At 39.8% G+C, this 17,417-nt stretch overlaps 1 pseudogene; it reads left to right on the plus strand.

Annotated features, from left to right (window-relative positions):
• Positions 1–10,276: 10,276 nt before the first annotated feature.
• LOC132680443 (magnesium transporter NIPA2-like) lies at positions 10,277–12,022 on the plus strand (annotated as a pseudogene).
• The last annotated feature ends 5,395 nt before the right edge of the window (positions 12,023–17,417 follow it).

A 17,417-nucleotide genomic window follows, 5' to 3' on the forward strand; every position in this document is an offset into this window, starting at 1 on the left:
TACTTTGATATGTCTTGGTGTTGGCTGGCTTTTGTTGAATTTTATGGGAGTTGTCTGTGCTTTCTGGATTTGGATGACTGTTTCCTTTTCTAGATCAGGGAAGTTTTCAGCTATAATATGCTCAAATAAACATTCTGCCCTTTTATCCCTCTCTTCCTCTGAAACTCCTTTGATATGAATCTATCATATCAGATATAAGATATTCATATAAGACATGAATCTTATGCTTTATGGAGTTGCTGAGTTCCTTAAATCTACATTTGTGATCTAATACTTTTCTCTCCTTCTTCTTTTCAGCTTCATTATTTTACATAATTTTATCTTCTATATCATTGATTCATTCCTCTTGTTCGTCCATCCTTGTTGTCATTGCATGTAGTTGGTTTTGTTTCTCGGTTACATAGCATTTTTTTTATTTCGGCCTGACTAGTTTTGAGTTTCTTTGATCTCTGCAGTAAGAGATGCTCTATGTCTTCTATGCTTTTCTCAAGCCCAGCTAGTATCCTTATGACTTTTGTTTTAAATTCTGATTCAGGCATATTACTTCTCTCTGTTTTGATTAGATTCCTGGTTGTGACCTCTTCCTGTTCTTTTTTGGGGAGTGAATTCCTTTGTCTTGTCATTTTCTGTAGGTCACTTTTTTCGTTGTTGCTCTTAGGAAAGACTGTTATATTTCCTGTTCCTGAAAGTAATGGCTATATTAAGAAGAAGTCCAATACTGTCCACAGTCTGGCGCTTCAGAAAGTATTTCACAGTGTGCACTCTGTTCTGCTTTGCCTGCTCTTTCCCTCAGGTTAGTGCTCTGAAGTTTCTCCTTGCCTGCAATGGGGAGTGTTTGGACCTTGTCCACTGTGTGGCAAGTTCTAACTAGTTGTGTTTTGGTCTGCTGGTTAAAGAGGCTAGATCCTATTTCCTCTAGAGCTGAAGCTTTGCAGAACACTATGATCAGTAGACTTGGCATGTGCAAAGGATGTGTGCTAGCCTTCTGGGGGAGGGGACTGCTGTGCTGTGTCTCCAGCTGACTTGCCCTAGTAAAGATGCACCTGCAGGGCCCATGTGGACAGAGCTTGATGTAAGTGGCTTCTCCCCCTGACTAAGGGAGCTGTGTTGCTCAGAGAAGTCTGTCTATGCTGATTGATGGGGGGAAATGGCATCACCCTGGTCTCTCCTCCCCAGAGAGGGGAGTTTGTGCCTGCTGCTGTTCAGGAAGCCCTCACAGAAGCCCTCTTCACTCACAGAAGAGCAAACAATCTTCCCTCTTGCTTTCCAGGCTTCCATCAGAACCCTGCCTTCATCCTGTCTGTGTCCCAGACATCTCTACCTGGCAGCACAGTGATCCTGTGCTTTATTTCAGGTGCACAGTTGGGTTTCAAAATTCCAAATTTTAGGGACTCAGCATGGCATGGGCCCACACTGATCCTCTGTGGATCCTCTGTGGAGGATCTTGCCATATTGTGGCTGGTGCCAGTTTGCCCCAGAAAAGCAGTTGTACGACTTTGTAGGAGTTTGGAGTTTGTGGTAAAGCACAGCCAAGAGCTGGCTTCAGGTTACATGCCTTCAGCAGGTGCCTCTACTGCTTTGCTAGTTATTGGGCTAGTAAATGGTGCCCACTGTCTCTTGTCCCCTGAAGGGCAATGCCAGCTTTTCTAAATGCATTCCAAGAAGGGAAACTGTCTCCCTCAATGTGATCCAGGGGATCTTTAAACCATGCTGCCTTCCCAGGCCTCAGCCCTCCTTCTCCACAGGAGCAATGCTAAGCCCACCTGGCCCAACCCCAGCAATGGTGGGAACTTTTAAAACTTTAGACATTGAGCTCCACTGCTTTTAAAAATTTGTGATAATCAGACCCTTTCTTTTTCCCAGCCATTGGTTTTGGGGAAGTATTTTTCTTGTGTCATACCCTGAACACTGTTTTCTCTTTCTCCTCTCTCTGTGCACAGGGCTCCCTCCATTCTAAAGCACCTGCAGATCTTTTCTCCACCAAATCAACTCTTTGCACCTCCTACTTTCCGTGATGTGGCTATTTTTCTCCTTCTTCATATACAGTTTGTTTTCTCAGTCCTCAGATAAATTTCTTGGGTGTTGAAAATGGTTTGGTATTTACCCAGCTGTGTTTGAGAGACGACTCGAGCATAGGGTTCCCCTACTCTTAATTCTGTGCAGTTTGTTAATGTTGTAAAAATAGATACGCTTCTTTAAATCTTCAGGACACTGCTATAGCTCATGTGGATTGGAACAATGCCAGCGAGCCTCTGGCAGCAATCAGAAATAGTAGTCTTCATTCAGAACTGAGAATCTTGATATTTGGAGGATAAAGTCTTTATTACCCACTCTGGTTTCAGCCATGCAGAAATACGGGTTGCCACAGGGATGGGTAGCTGAAACTCTACTGAGATCTGATATCAAATGATAATAACTGCAGTTTACCAAACAAGCATTCCCTAGGAAGATGCACACTTTCAACAGTCACTTCAGACAACTTCTGGCAGTGCAATTATTGTTTAGGTAGAGAGAGATTCCTGGCTTTTCTTACTTCAGTATCCTACTCCCTTTTACCTCAGACTCTCTTGTTTTTATTCATTGTTTTCCTCTCTCTTCTGTATACTGGGTAATCTTATTTGACCTATCTTCAAGTTCAGTGATTTTTTTAAATTTATCTATTTATTCTTGAGAGAGAGAGAGCACATTATCAGGGGGCAGAGAGAGAGAGGGAAAGAATCCCAAGCAGGCTGCACACTGTCAGTGCAGAGTGCAGTGCAGGGCTCAAACCCAGAAACTGAGAGATCATGACCTGAACTGAAATCAAGAGTTGGATGCTTAACTGACTGAGCCACCCAGGCACCCCTTAGTGATTCTTTTTTATGCCAGTTCAAATCTGCTAGTGAATTTTATATTGCAGTTCTTTTATTTTTCAACTCCAGAGTTGCTATTGGTTCTTTTTTTATACTTTTACTCTTTTTATTGATATTCTTTCTTTGGTAAGGTATCATTATTGTGTGTGTGTGTGTGTGTGTGTGTGTGTGTGTGTGTTCCTTTTAGCGTTTTAGACATGGTTGCTTGTAATTCTTTGAAAATATTTACTATAATAGCTGGCTTAAAGTCTTATTAATTGGGATACCTGGGTGGCTCAGTCGGTTGAGCATCCACCTTTGGCCCAGGTCATGATCTTGTGGTTCGTGGATTTGAGCCCTGTGTTGGGCTCTGTGCTAAAAGCTAAGAGCCTGGAGTCTGCTTTGGATTTGGTGTCTCCCTCTGTCTCTGCCCCTCCCCCACTCATTCTCTCTCTCTGTCTCTGTCTCTCTCTCTCTCTGTGTCTCTCTGTCTCTGTCTCTCTTTCTCTCTCTCAAAAATAAATAAATATTTCTTAAAAATTCTTATTAACTAAGCCCAGTTATGGGCTTGCAGACTGCTTTTCTTCTGTGTAAGAACCTTATGTTCATGTTTCTTTGCATTTTTTGTATTTTTAGGGTGTGAAATTGGAAATTTAAAATCTTGTAGTATGGGAACTCTGGAAATTAGATTCCCCCTCATTCCATTCCCAGAGTTTGTTGTTGTTTGTGCTGTTTGTGTAGTGACTTTCACAGTGTCATTCTATATTGTATGTATTTATTTTCTTGTGTGGCCTCTTACATCTCTGCTTGGTTAGTTTGCAGGTCAGCTAATTGTTAGACCAGTATTTCCTTAGATATCTGGAACCAAAAGTCTCTCAGCCTTTTCTGAGGGACTTGTGTGGGTGTCAGGGCACACCTTCAATATTCTGGCAGGCAGTTTACAATTCTGCCTTAACTTTCACATCTGGCCTGTTCAGAGACTCAAGGACCATGGGACATGAGAAATTAGGGCCTACTTAGGTCTTTCTTGGTATTATACACAGTACTGTACATGTGTGTGGCATTCTAGAGTTCTGAGTCTATGTTTGAATCATTAATGCTGTCTGTGAACATCTTGAATTCCTCCAGTTTTCCTTTATGCTAAGGGTTTTGATGGAAAAAGTGGACAATATGCAAGAACAGATGGATAATATAAGCAGAGAGTTGGAACTTCTAAGAAAGTTTCAAACAGAAATGCTAGAACTAAAGATATTGTAACAGAAATGAAAAAAGGTTTCAATGGGCTTATCAGCATATTGGAAGGGCTGAGGAAAGAAGCAATGAGATTTGAAGATGTGTTAACAGAAATTTTCCAAACTGAAGAGAAAATTTATGTAAAAAACAGAATATGTAAGAATTGTGGGGAAATTACAAAAGGAGTAACATATGCACAGTGAGAACAGCAGAAAGATAAGAAAGAATAAAATGAGGAGAAAAAATATTTCAGGTAATAACGGCTTAGAATTTTCCGAAAGTAAGATCAGATACCAAACCACAGATCCAATAATCTCAGGGAACTCCAAGCAGGAAAAATACCAAAAGTTCTACACTTAGGCATTTCACATTCACACTGCACAGAATAAAAGACAAAAAAATCTTACGTGGTGCCATAGAGAAAAAACCACCTTTACTATAGAGCTTTAAGGATAAAAATTACATCAGATTTCTGTTCAGAATTATGTAAGCAAGAAGAGAAAGGAGTAAAATATTTAAAGTGTTGAAAGAAAAAAACAACCAAACTAGAATTCTGTATCCAGTGAAATTATCCTTAAATAGTAAGGTGAAATAAAGACTTTATCAGACAAAAATTGAGCGAGTTGTTTCTGGCAGACCTACCTTGCAAGATATGTTAAAAGAAGTTCTTTAGAAAGAAGGAAAATGATATAAGTTAGAAATTTGGGTCTATATAAAGAAAGGGTCTTTGAGAAATTAATGAAGGTGAAATAAAATCCCCCCCCCCCCCAAATAAAATCTTCTACTTGTCTATCTTAGACCTGGTCTAACAGATAAGTTTGTTCAAAGTAATAATAGCAGCAGTATATATTAGGTGATTATAGTTTATGCATAAGTGAGATGAATGACAGAAATGTTATAAGGGATGAAAGGGGAAAATTGGGAATACTCCATTATGAGGTATGTGCACCAACCATGAAGCAGTAGATCGTTACTTATAAGTGGACTTGAATTGGTTGCAAACTCTTAAGCAACGACTGAAAGTTTTTTTAGAAGATGTGGCATGTTAACAGGAGATAAAAAATGGAATCCTATAAAATGCTCAGTTAAAACCAGAGAAGGCAGAAAAAGATTAGAAGACTAAGAAACAAAGAATAAGGGCGATGAATAGAATAACAAATATGGTATGTATTAATCCAACTATATTAAAAAACACTTTAAATGAGAATGATCAAAATTCACCAATTAAAAGACAGATACTATCAGAGTGGATTAAAAAAAAAACAGACCCAACCACATGTTGTCTGTAAGAAACCTGTTGTAAACACAGAGACACATATATAATAGAAGCAACATGTTGGAAAAAGGTACACCAAGCTAACACTGATCAAAAAGAAGCTGAAGGGGATACCTGGCTAGCTCAGTCAGGAGAGCATGTGACTCTTGATGTTGATGTGGGTTCGAGCCCCACATGAGGTGTAGATACTACTTAAATAAATAAAAAACTTTAAAAAAAATAACAAAAGGAAGCTGAAGTCATATATTAAATTCAGACAAAGCAGATTTCAGAGCAAAGATAATTCCAGTGATAAATAAGGGCATTATATAATAAGCTTATTCTTCAAGAAGACAGAACAAATATGAATGTATGTGCTCCTGACAGTATAGTATCAAAACTCATGAAGCAAAAACTCATAGAACATAAAGGAGAAATAGAAATATCTATTATTGTTAGACACTTCAATATGTTTCACTATCAGTAATTCACAGAGGGAGCCAGCAGAGAATCAGTAATGACATGATTGAACTGAAAAGCACCATCAGTAAGTTGAATCTAATTGGCATTTATAGAATACTTCATCCAACAAAAGCTACATATATATATTCTTCTCAAACTCACATGGAACATTCACCAAGATAGATCATATCTTCAGACTTAAAACACATCTTAACAGATTTAAAAGAATATAAGTCATACAAAGTATGTTCTCCGACCACAACAGAATTAAACTAGAAATCAACAACAGAAAGAAACTGGAAAATTCCAAATTATTTGGAGATTAAGCAATGCACTTTTGAATAACATATGGGTCAAAGTAGAAGTCTTGAGAAAGTTAGAAATTTTAATCTAATGAAAATACAATTTATCAGATTTGATGCAGCAAAAGCAGTGATTGGAGGGATGTTTATAGCACTGAATATATATATATATATATATATATGTGTATATGTATATTTATATTAGAAGAGAAGAAAAATCTAAAATCAAGAATCTCAGCTTCTATCCTAGGAAACTGGAAAGAAATAAGAGCAAATTAAGTCAGAAGTTAAGAAAAATAATAATAAAAATTAGAGCAGACATCAATGAAATTGAACAGGAAAACAATAGAGAAAATCAACAAAGCCACAAGCTGATTATTTGGAAAGATGAATAAAATTGATAAGCCTCTAGCCAGGCAATCAATAAAAAAGAAGAGACAAATTACTAATATCAGAAATCAAAAAAGGCCATCACTAGTGATCCCATGGGCATTAAAAGGGTAATGAAGGATAGGTTACGTTTCTATACACCAGTAATGAAGCAGAAGAAAGAGAAATCAAGGAATTGATCTCATTTACAATTGCACCAAAAATCTAAGATACCTAGGAATAAGCCTAACCAAAGAGATAAAAGAAGTATACCCTGAAAACTATAGAAAGCTTATGAAAGAAATTGAAGAAGACACAAAAAATGGAAAAAGAGTCCATGGTGATGGATTGGAAGAACAAATATTGTTAAAATGTCAATACTACTCAAAGCAATGTACATATTCAATGCAATTCCTATCAAAATGACACCAGCATTCTTCACAAAGCTAGAACAAATAATCCTAAAATGTGTATGGGACCAGAAGAGACCCTGAATAGCCAAAGCAATCCTGAAAAAAAAAAAAAAAAAACAAAAACCTAAACCTGGAGGCATCACAATTTCAGACTTCTAGCTGTATTACAAAGCTGTATTCATCAAGACAGTATGGGACTGGCATAAGAACAGACACATAGATCAACGGAACAGAATAGAAAACCCAGAAATTGACCCACAAAGTTATGGCCAACTAATCTTTGGCAAAGGAGGCAAGAATATGCAATGGAATAAAGACAGTCTCTTCAGCAAATGGTGTTGGGTAAAGTGGATTGCGACATGAAGAAGAATGAAACTGGACCACTTTCTTACACCATACACAAAACCAAATTCCAAATGGATGAAAGACTTAAATGTGAAACGGGAAGCCATCAAAATCCTAGAGGAGAATACAGGCAACAACCTCTTTGACCTCAGCCGCAGCAAGCTTCTTACTTGACATGTCTCCAGAGGCAAGGGAAACAAAAGCAAACATAACTATTGGGACCTCATCAAGATAAAGACTTCTGCACAGCAAAGGAAACAGTCAGCAAAACTAAAAGGCAATCTATGGAATGGGAGAAAATATTTGCAAATGACATATCAGATAAAGGGTTAGTACCCAAAATCTATAAAGAAGTTATCAAACTAGTACCCAAAAAACAATTCAGTGAAGAAATGGTCAAAAGACATGAATAGACACCTTTCTAAGGAAGACATCCTTGGGGCACTGTGGCTCAGTTGGTCAAGCGTCTGACTTCAGCTCAGGTCATGAACTTGGGGTTCGTGAGTTCAAGCCCTGCATCAAGCTCTGTGCTGACAGCTCTGAGCCTGGAGCCTGTTCTGGATTTTGTGTCTCCCTCTCTCTCTGCCCTTCCTCCCCTCTCTATCTCTCTCTCAAAAATAAATAAACATTAAGAAAAAGAAGAAGAAGACATCTAGATGGCTAACAGACACATGAAAAGATGTTCAATGTCACTTATCATCAGGGAAATACAAATCAAAATGACAATAAGATGCCACTTCACACCTGTCAAAAAGGCTAAAATTAACAACTCAGGCAACAACGGATGTTGGGGAGGATGCAGGGAAAGGGGACCCTTTTGCATTGCTGGTGAGAATGCAAACTGGTACAGCCACTCTGGAAAACAGTATTGAGGTTCTTCAAAAAAGTAAAAATAGAACTCCCTATGACCCAGCATTTGCACTACCAGGCATTTTTCCAAAGGATACAGGAGTGCTGATTCAAAGGGGACATGCACTCAGATGTCGATAGCAGATGTCAACAATAGCCAAAGTATGGAAAGAGCCCAAATGTCCATCAACTGATGAATGGATAAAGATGTGGTGTGTGTATATGTATGTATACACACACAATGGAATATTACTCAGCAATCAAAAAGAATGAAATTTTGCTTTTTGCAACAACATGGATGGAACTAGAGTGTATTATGCTAAGCAGAGTAAGTCAGAGAAAGACAAACATGATTTCACTCATATGTGGAAATTAAGAAACAAAATAGATGAACATAGGAGAAGGGAAGGAAAAATAAGATAAACACAGAGAGGGAGACAGCCCATAAGAGACTCTTAAATACAGAGAAAAAACTGAGGGTTGCTGGAGGAGTGTTGGGTGGGGGGATGGGCTAAATGGGTGATGGGCATTAAGGAGGGCGCTTGCAGGGATGAGCACTGGGTGTTATATGTAAGTGATGAATCACTAAATTCTGTTCCTGAAACCAATACTACAGTATATGTTAACTAACTTGGATTTAAATTTAAAAAAAAAGTTTGGGAGGTCTTATTAATTACCATCATAAAAGGTACAGGACTAAAAATTTGAAACCTTGAATTATAGTCCCAGCTTTGCCACTTACTGGCTTTATAAACTTGGGCAGTTTACTTTCACATTATCATCTCAGTATTGTCATCAGATGAGAGGTTGGAAAGGACCCTGTGAATGCTGACATTGTAAGGATTCTAAAGATTCTCATATGGCATTTCTCAGCCAAAAATGACAGTTGTGGCGTTTGCAGAAGGAATGACCTCTGAACCCCCATCTCTCCCCTCATTTTCTACCCCATCTGCTTCTTCTGACTCACATTGGTCCCCTTTTCTCTCTTCCTCAGGCCCCCCTCTTCTGCCCAATTTTCCCTGTTCAGTGTATTTCTGACAGAAGACAAAGGGCCTGTAATTGTCCAAGTAAATCAAAGGATTTAGCTGATCACTGGGTTGTTAGAAGAAATGCAGAATTTCTCCAGGTATGACTTATCTGAGTCCATCTGAGTAGGTAATCTCTCTGCTAATCTCCTGTTCTTGCCATTTCCCATAAAATTATTTATTTATTTATTTATTTATTTATTTATTTATTTTGAGAGAGATGTGGGGAGTGGCAGAGATAAAAGGGAGAGAAAGAATCCCAAGAAGGTTTCATGTTCAGCACATGGAGCCTGATGCTAGACTCAGTCTCACAACCATGAAATCATGAAGCCGAAATCAGGAGTCAGATACTCAACTGACTGAGCCACCCAGGCATCCCACCATTTTCCATCTTGCATTTGATTCATGGTTACCTCTAGTCTCTTACCATACTCAATTTTGGGGACACTGTCCTTGAAATGTCCTGAGCCCCACTTCTATGCGCCTTCCCACAGAAACTTACCCAGTCTGATTGTTGGTTGCCTCATCCTTTTTCCTCTGGGTCCACAAATGGCTGAGGGTTTAAGAGCATGAGCTAAGGAACCAGAAAGCCTGGGTGTGAATCACAGCTTTGCTACTTTCTAGCTTTCTGACCTTGAATAAGTTCCATATCCTCTTTGATCCTTAATTTCCTCATCTAGATGCAGGTGCCAGATAAACTGCTTATTGTATCTTCACTTAAGTGCAGGCTTGGGAATGCAGAGTTCCTAGACTGCCTTAAGGGTTGTCCACCTAGTTAACCCTGTTTGTTTTTTTTACTGCCAGGTTGGTGATTATGGTATTGGAGGATTCTTTGAACCTCATTTGGATTATTTTTTGGTAAGGGCAAAATGTTACTCCTCTGAGCTGTGTTTCGAGTGGCAGGAGAAGGTCAGAGCTCATATGGAAGTTTTGTCTTCTTCTCATGGGGCCTCTAAATTATTAAAGATAAATCTTTAGGGACTGTTTTAAAATAACACCCCAGAAGAGAAAAAAGCCTTTACCCCCTTCTCCTAATGTGATGATGTCTCCTTCAGCACCTGGAATTGAGATGACTTCTTGGGATGGAAAGTGATAGAGAACTGCCCTTGGTTCCTGAGACAGGGGTTAGGGGTTGCATGTCATCTGGGGCAGGTTCCCCTCGGTGCGCCCCCATGGAGGAGGCCAGGTGCGCATGGCTGCAGCCCTAGATGCTCTCACCTCCTCCTGTATGGCAAGGAAGGCACTGGCTGTGGGAGCTCAAGAGGGGGCGGCCTGTGCAGCCTGTGTGGGCGTATGAGTGGAGGTGATCAGGGCCAGATAGTGGAGGGGAAGCCACATGGCCAGCCTCCAACTGGGGCTCGAGCTACTCTGCCTGGGTTTAAAACTTTAAATGAGAGTAGAGTATTATTTATAAGAAAATGGGAGTGAATAGTCATCTCTAAAACCTCTTTCAGCCTTTTTTCATAAGAGAGACCATATTAAACTTACATATTTGAAGACTGCATAATCCTGCCTCCAGCGCCAATCATTTCTCTGTTTTGTGATCATTGTGACTCATAAGAACTTTTTCAGTAACGAATGAAGTGATCCAGGGGCATGGAAAATACAACTTTTACACTGTTCTGGGATTGGCTATGAGCTCCAGCATTTTCATTGGCAAGAGTTTCATTTTGAAAAAACAAACAAAAAAAAACCCAACAACAACAAACAAAACAAAGTCTTCTGCAAGTTGCCAGGAAAGACTCCAAGAGAGCAGGTCAAGGTGGCCATGCATATCTTAAAGAATCATTGTGGTGGGCTGGATTGCTATCAATGGGAGCAGGTGAGGTGGCCAACTTTGCTGCATATGCCTTTGCACCAGCCACCCTTGTGACTTCATTAGGAGCTCTCAGCATCCCGGTAAGTGCATCCTTTCTTCATACACCCACTCTAAATGAAAGACATAATTTTCATGGGAAAATTGGTTGTTTGCTAAGTATTCTAGAATCTATAGTTATGGTCATTCATGCTCTAGAGAAGAGGAGATCAAGACTTCAAACGAAATGTCTCATAAGCTGGGAGATCCAGGTTTTGTAGTCTTTGCAACCCTTGTGGTCATTGTGTCATTGATATTAATCTTTGAGGTGGGACCTTGCCATGGACAGACAAACATTCTTGTGTACATAGAAATCTGCTCTGTAATCAGAGTGTTTTTGTTGTCCTGTGTTAAGGGCCTGAGCCTTGATATCAAAGAGATGTTTGCTGGAAAGCCTGTGTTGTGACATCTGGCCAGGATTCTGCTGCTGAGCCTTATAGTCTGTGAGAGCACACAGATTAATTACCTGGGCAGGGCCCTGGGTATATTCAATACTTTCATTCTCACTTCAGTGTATTACATATTTTTACAACCTCAGTTTGAACTGGTTCAGCTATTCTTTTTTTTTTTTTTTTTTTTTTTTTGAGAGAGAAAGAGAGAGAGAGTGCTCATGAGTGGGGGGGGGGGGGGCGGGCGGCCGAGATAGAGAGAAACACAGAACCTGAAGCAGGCTCCAGGCTCTGAGCTGTCAGCACAGAACCTGACATGGGGCTCAAACCTACAAACCACAAAATCATGACCTGAGCCAAAGTCAGACGTTTAACCAACTGAGCCACCCCGGTGCCCCATGTTTAGCTGGTCTTTTTGAGAAGTGGCAAGATATGCCTATTGATGATGTTGATGGTACTTTGATGGTACTTTTACAATCATTGTGGGAATATTCTTGTTGCATGCCTCTAAAGATATCAGCTTTATTCTAGGTAGTCTCCCTTTGTCTTTTTGAAAGACAAAAAAGCAGTGAATGGCAATCTCTCTAACATGTATAAAGTTCTTAATAATAATGAAGGAAGCTTAACCTGTGGAATTGAAGAACACAGTGATGAAAATATCTCCTGAAGAAATGGAAATGTCACAGCTTTTTAAAAATTAATGCAATTAAAAGATGAATCTATAATTGGATTATAAAGTGAATTTGAGTATCAGAATGTGACTGAAAAAGCATTGTTCTCAACAAATGTTCTCTAGAGACAATCTTTTTAAAAGTTTCACTGAAATTGACCAAGAAATTATTTTTCTTATATTTACATGTTGGTAGTTCACTAAAATGACCTCATTACATGGCCAATTTCTATTGGCCTTGTATTAATATAGAGGTGTTTTAAATTTTCCTTTTGCCAAATCTAAGTGCATTGACAGTTTTAAGTCCATAAAAATGTTTTATTTTTTCATTGGTGATGACAATCTGAAATGTACATTTGTCATCACCACTCCATCAATCCCTGACCATTTGGAGGGTTTTTGATTTAAAAAGGAAGAAAATTTTCCTAATCATTATACTGTGATTTACTTTACCTATACAAATGATTTTAATTTTGAAATGTTAGCTTAAGAGAATCCTGTTATTAAATGAAGAAAAACTCATTTACAAAAGTAAAAAGGGTGGAGAGTTGCCCAGTGGAAATCTTTCTCATGCTATGACTTACCACCACACATTTGATGTTTTCCTATTCCTTGATGGCACCTTGCTAAACCAGTGCATCCTGCGTCTCTCAGGCAGTAGCCTGACTGATTTCATTCTTCACTTACTCTAATTCCTTGATACCTGGAACCTTGATTACCATTTTACATCAGCTCTTATACTTTTCAGTATATTTTCATGAGTTACATTGTCACTTGTATATTCTGACAACTCTGGGAAATAAAGTCGAAAGATTAGTTCCTTAAATTTAGCTCATGTTATAATAAAAAGAAAAATTGAAACCATTAAAAAAAAAAAAAGAAAGTAATAGAGAACCACACAGAATCCTTTGCTCCCACCTGTGGCCCCTCTTGTGCTAGGTTCCTCTGCCTCTCTGCAGGTGAGAGGCACTCACTTCTCTGTTGACATGAAGAGCACTCGAGTCTATTACTGTTAGCTCCAATACTTTAGCCCAGCGCAGTTCACTGGTGTGGCTGAGCCAAAAAGAAAGAAAAGATACACATTTTGTCCTTTGGGACAAAATTAGGAAACTAGACAACAAATGTTCTTTAGCACATTTCATGTGCTGGTTATTGTCCTGGGAATTAGGGCTAGGAAAGCAGAGAAGACAGTACCAGTTCTCATAGAGAGACCATAGTGGGTTTTTTTTTTTGTTTTTTTGTTTTTTTTTTGAGAGACATGCATATGAACAGCTACTTTCTAAATAATTAGAAAAGCATTAAAGGACATATGTGTGCAGTGGTCCTGAGTCCCAGTGAATAGGTATACAACCTGAACATTCAGAGAGTCTTCCTGGAAGAGCTAGCTCTAAGCTAAGACTATTTCTTTAAACCTGTACCTTCATGAGATGATGTCCCTGTAATATAGTCTGAGGGCAATTCTCTCTGTAGTCAGAATGGACCCACTGGTTACGGGAATACGGGAAACCATGTTCTTGGTGCTGCCGGGAACAGCTTTCACAGAGGAAAACACATAGACGTTGAAAGCAAAAGCCAGCCTTGTCCTATGGATAAGCTCCCTTTGTGATTCTGATAGGGAATCTTAACATAATTATGTTGTAAGATGGCCGACAGGACTGAGAGGGTAATTCCAGTCCCCACCCCAAGACTCCCCTTCAAGGTTCTTCTTCCTATCCTGCTTGCCACGTGCACCAAATTACTACTAATGCGGAAGTAACTACTATAAATTGTCCCCCATGCTTGCGCTCAGAACTCAGACCTCTGGAAAGCCATCTCCTCTGTGCCCACCGGGGTGAAATAAATCTCCTGCCTTCCAAGATATCCAAGTGCCTCTTGGTTCTTCCGCTGGGTGATCCAGACCAGGTTCCGTAACAATTCTAACTGAACTTTTCCTGACTTGACCAGCCCTAGGATAAAATGTTTTCTCAGGGTGGCATATACTCCTTTTAGTCATCTTTTTTGATCCATTTCCTGCTTTGAGTTTTCTGTCTCCATCATGGACAAATGTATGCATTGGTGGTTTGTTCTGTGAATGTAACACTTAGTTCCTCTATTGGCCCTTCTTGCCTAGGTTCTCTTCTCAACTGCCTCTCTGCTCATCTCCATCCTGAAGTGGTGAGGTGACCTCCATTTGGCTGTGATGAGCTTCTCTTTCTTACATCACATCCTTAACTATAATGGATGGGAAAGCAACTGTTTTTTGTGCTTCTTAACTAGTTAAGTCTAAGACCTGCATATTCACTTTGACATAAATTTCACAGGGATTTGACAATGAGCCTTTGGAGACTGATGAGACAGGGAATCAAGTGGCCACATTCATGAGTTATATAAGTATGATCAATACTGGATTGCCCTGTAGGCACACCAAGGAATTTATGTTTTTAAAAACACACTAGAAGATTCTAATGATTAACCTGGTATTGTTATGCCCAGAATTCATGATCCCCAAAGACCACCAGGGAGCCAAGTCCGATGCAAAAGCAAAGAGCCTTTATTTGAGCTAGCTCGAGCTCAATCCCTACCTGCACCAACGCAGCGGTGAGATACCGGAGAGAGAGAGCGAGTTTCAAAAGCACAAAGGTTTTATAGGGGTCTAGGGGCAGTTGGTGAGGTAATGGCTGTGGCCTCAGCCGATTGGCTGGGGAAGGGTCATGGCCTCGGCTGATTGGCTGGGGAAGGGTCAGAGTCCTGTTACGCAGGTTGCCGGGTATGTTTTTTTTTTAATTTTTAAAAAAAATTTTTTTTTTTTTATTTTATTTTTGGGACAGAGAGAGACAGAGCATGAACGGGGGAGAGGCAGAGAGAGAAGAAGACACAGAATCAGAAGCAGGCTCCAGGCTCTGAGCCATCAGCCCAGAGCCTGACGCGGGGCTCAAACTCATGGACCATGAGATCGTGACCTAAGCTGAAGTCGGACACTTAACCGACTGAGCCACCCAGGCGCCCCTCGCCAGGCGTGTTTTGATCGGGAAGTTTGAACTGGTGAGCGGGAGGTTACTCAAAGGGAGGAGGCGTGGTCTGAGGTTTCTGTGATTTTCCCGGAAAGGGGCCATGTCAGGGACATAGTCACTCAAGGTGGAGGACTCAGAACAAGATGGAGTCGGCTGGCGTAGGTCCGCTCTTTCAGTATAGGAGCTACTATCAATTATTAGAAGTAGAATGAGAAAGAGGGAAAGGGAAGAGTCACAGAATTATTTGGGGGACTTTTTATATTACACAGCACTTCTTTATTATGTTACTCCTTAGGTTGTCAGCCTCTTGAAGAGTAAAGATCTAGAACCATTTGTTTTGCCAATCAGGTATGATTTTCTCTCTGGACTAAGACTAATTTTTTAATTCTTTTTTTTTAATATGAAATTTATTGTCAAATTGGTTTCCATATAATACCCAGTGCTTATCCCAACAGTGCCCTCCTCAATGCCCATCACCCATTTCCCCCTCCCTGCCACCCCCCATCAACCCTCAGTTCTCAGTTTTTAAGAGTCTCTTATGTTTTGGCTCCCTCCCACTCTAACCCTTTTTCTTTTTCCTTCCCTGCCCCCATGGTCTTCTGTTAAGTTTCTCAGGATCCACGTAAGAGTGAAAACATATGGTATCTGGCCTTCTCTGTATGACTTATTTCACTCAGCATAACACTCTCCAGTTCCATCCACGTTGCTACAAAAGGCCATATTTCATTCTTTCTCATTGTCACATAGTATTCCATTGTGTATATAAACCACAATTTCTTTATCCATTCATCAGTTAATGGACATTTAGGCTCTTTCCATAATTTGACTATTGTTGAAAGTGCTGCTGTAAACATTGGGGTACAAGTGCCCCTAGGCATCAGCACTCCCGTATCCCTTGGGTAAATTCCTAGCAGTGCCATTGCTGGGTCATAGGGTAGATCTATTTTTAATTTTTTGAGGAATCTCCACACTGTTTTCCAGAGTGGCTGCACTAGTTTGCATTCCCACCAATAGTGCAAGAGGTTTCCCATTTCTCCACATCCTCGCCAGCATCTCTAGTCTAGTCTCCTGATTTGTTCATTTTAGCCACTCTGACTGGCAATAATGTGGTATCTCAGTGTGGTTTTGATTTGTATTTCCCTGATGAGGAGCGATGTTAAGCATCTTTTCATGTGTCTGTTAGCCATCTGGATGTCTTCTTTAGAGAAGTGTCTATTCATGTTTTCTTCCCATTTCTTCGCTGGATTATTTGTTTTTCGGGTGTGGAGTTTGGTGAGCTCTTAATAGATTTTGGATAGTAGCCATTTGTCTGATACGTCATTTGCAAATATCTTTTCCCATTCCGTTGGTTGTCTTTTAGTTTTGTTGATTGTTTCCTTTGCAGTGCAGAAGCTTGTTATCTTTGTGAGGTCCCAGTAGTTCTTTTTTGCTTTTAACTCCCTTGCCTTTGGGGATGTGTCAAGTAAGAAATTGCTGCGGCTGAGGTCAGAGAGGTTTTTTCCTGCTTTCTCCTCTAGGGTTTTGATGGTATCCTGTCTCACATTCAGGTCTTTTATCCATTTTGAGTTTTTGTGAGTGGTGTAAGAAAGTAGTCTAGTTTCATGCTTCTGCATTTTGCTGTCCAGTTCTCCCAGCACCATTTGTTATGTTATGTTTTGGCTCCCTCCTCCCTATGTCCAGTTCTCCCAGCACCAGCACTGTCTTTTGTCCATTGGATATTCTTTCCTGCTTTGTCAAAGATTAGTTGGCCATACTTTTGTAGGTCTAATTCTGGGGTTTCTATTCTATTCCATTGGTCTATGTGTCTGTTTTTGTGCCAATACCATGCTGTCTTGATGTTTACAGCTTTGTAGTAGAGGCTAAAGTCTGGGAATGTGATGCCTCCCGCTTTGGTCTTCTTCAAAATTACTTTAGCTATTCGGGGTCTTTTGTGGTTCCATACAAATTTTAGGATTGCTTGTTCTAGCTTCAAGAAGAATGCTGGTGCAATTTTGATTGGGATTGCATTGAATGTGTAGATAGCTTTGGGTAGTTTTGACATTTTAACAATATTTATTCTTCCAATCCATGAGCATGGAATGTTTTTCCATTTCTTTGTATCTTCTTCAATTTCCTTCATCAGCTTTCTATAGTTTTCAGCATACAGATCTCTTACATCTTTGGTTAGGTTTATTCCTAGGTATTTTATGCTTCTTGGTTCCATTGTGATTGGGATCAGTTTCTTTATTTGTCTTTCTGTTGCTTCATTATTAGTGTATAAGAATGCAACTGATTTCTGTACGTTGATTTTGTATCCTGTGACTTTGCTGAATTCATTTGTCAGTTCTAGCAGACTTTTGGTGGAGTCTATCAGATTTTCCATGTATAATATCATGTCATCTGCAAAAAGTGAAAGCTTGACTTCATCTTTGCCAATTTTGATGCCTTTG

The sequence above is a fragment of the Panthera onca genome, chromosome A1 (assembly GCF_046562875.1).
Source record: "Panthera onca isolate mPanOnc1 chromosome A1, mPanOnc1 haplotype 2, whole genome shotgun sequence".
Taxonomy (NCBI): Eukaryota; Metazoa; Chordata; class Mammalia; order Carnivora; family Felidae; genus Panthera; species Panthera onca.